The 2,184-nt window shown below is 37.4% G+C and overlaps 1 protein-coding gene across 6 annotated transcripts in view; it reads right to left on the bottom strand.

Annotated features, from left to right (window-relative positions):
• LOC106879245 (uncharacterized) overlaps positions 1–2,184 on the bottom strand; it is an 894,824-nt gene that overhangs the window by 877,110 nt on the left and 15,530 nt on the right. The window contains exon 1 of one of the 6 annotated variants that reach the window (XM_052973293.1): positions 1,742–2,122. The exons of 4 other annotated variants lie outside the window; for them this stretch is intronic. The gene's annotated coding sequence lies outside the window, so the exon portion shown is untranslated. Of the gene's footprint in view, positions 1–971; positions 1,696–1,741; positions 2,123–2,184 lie in introns of those variants that run through there. One more of the 6 variants, XM_052973281.1, reaches the window with a different exon arrangement.

The raw sequence follows: 2,184 nt of genomic DNA, 5'->3' as shown, positions 1-2,184 counted from the left end.
ATATATATATATATATATATAAGACGGGCTCCTTTCAGTTTCCGTCTACCAGATCCACTCAGAAGGCATGGTCGGCACGAGGCAATAGTAGAAGACATTTGCGGAAGTGCCATGCGGTGGGAGTGAACCCGGAACCATGTGGTTAGGAATCAACCTTCTTACCACTACATTTTTTATAACTTATAGCTCTCAGCTCTCCCTTTATCCGGCAGAACAATGAAGAAATATGGTTTAGAATGAAACGTTACTTTTTTTTTTTTTCACACATAGTATAACCAAAAGCAAACAATCAACCGTGCCCTTACGCTTTTGCTCAGATGCTAGGATGCAAGTGCCTTTCTTTTAGACGACAGGCTGCTATTTCTAGCAGCTAAATCACCCACTTCTATCATACACGCACACGCTAAAAGGGAAACACGATGAGACTCTGTATAGAGTTTTCTTTCATTTTTCTCTTCTTTTTCTCTTCGTGCAAATAAACCTGCTGGAGATAATCACTCTGTTCAATATAGCTACGGGATGAATTGAAAATCACTGTTGCAGTTTAACGAAGCACAATTATGATATTATAAATATTAGTGAAAGAAGGACACAGGGTCGGGAGAACCAGTGGAGCGTCGGGAACAAAATACTTGGAGTTAATTGATAGTCGTTCAGAGTTCGAATCAATCGTGGTCAATTTTTTCCCGTCGATCTTTCCAAGGGGCAATAGAAAGACGATTAAAGCAAGGGTTTGCATTAATCGCCTTTACACCGTACTATCAATTACGAGTGAAGCATTATAACGATAGCAACAACAAATTTTACATACAGTAAGGACAATGGTAAAATCGTTAGTGGGGGTTCATATGAAGTCCTGAGTTCAAATCCCATCAAGTTCAGCTTTGCCTTACCTTATTCCAGGACCGATGAAATAAAGAAGAAGAAAGGGAGAAGAAGTACTAGGGTCAAAAGTAATAGACTATACCAACCTGTGCTCATGTAACCTACTATGTTGATACAATTCGGGGCAGTGGCTGGAACAAGACGTGAACCATTGATCTAGTGGACGAGTGCCTGCTTCCTTATCCGCGCAGTACTAAGCATATATGGATATTTATAAATGTACGGATATTTATAAACTGTTCTTTGAGAAAGGCTAAACGCATGTAAGAAAGCATAACACACACACAAACACACGGACACAGACACACACACACACACACACACGTACATACATTCACATAGACACATACACACGCAAAACGATTCATATATGTGTATGTTGATAAATATATGCCTTCTCACAGACAAGCACGTACGTATGCGTATATATCGATGTATCTGTACGTTATATATATGGATGTATGCACATATCTTTCTATCTGTGTATATATGTTTGTATATATACAAGACTTGGACATAGGCGAAATCTATAATATTGCCGCATATGTTACACAAATGCGTACACATTCATACATATATACACGCATACATAAATACATACAATATGTCATAGATATAGAAATATATACAATATAAAACTAGGTAGATAGATAAATAGATAGATAGACAGATAGATAGATAGATAGATAGATAGATAGATAGATAGATAGATAGGTAGACAGATAGGTAGAGATTTAGATAGATAGACGGACAGACAGACACGCAGATAGATAGATAGACAGACAGACAAACAGGCAGACAGACAAACAGACAGACAGGCAGATAGAAAAATAGATAGATAGATAGATAAACTTACATTAACGCATAATCTTATGTATGTATGTATATTTGTATGGCAAGTTGAACTTTTCCGATTGGCTGATAGAAATATGAGGTACGAATGCTAAGGAACATCAACATGTATTAGAAAAGTTATGTGTGAGTATGTGTAACTTTGTGAATGTGTAGGTGTGTATGCGCACATGTATATATTTAGGTATCTATTTATGCATGTATACTCATGAATTGCAATGCAATACAGAAAATAATTTGGGGTTCTTTTTTTTCTGTTTGGGTTGGGTGGTTAAGAAAAGGTTCACTTCACAACTACGTGGCTTCGTGTTCAGTCCCACTGCGTGACACCTTGGGCAAGTGTCTTCTACTATAACCTCGGGCCAACCAAAGCCTTGTGAGTGGATTTGGTAGACGGAAACTGAAAGAAGCCCGTCGCATATATATATATATATATATATATATATA

The sequence above is a fragment of the Octopus bimaculoides genome, chromosome 1, assembly GCF_001194135.2.
Source record: "Octopus bimaculoides isolate UCB-OBI-ISO-001 chromosome 1, ASM119413v2, whole genome shotgun sequence".
NCBI classification, from domain to species: Eukaryota; Metazoa; Mollusca; class Cephalopoda; order Octopoda; family Octopodidae; genus Octopus; species Octopus bimaculoides.
The sequence above is the reverse complement of the archived record's forward strand: the minus strand, read 5'-3'. Positions and strand labels throughout refer to the sequence as shown.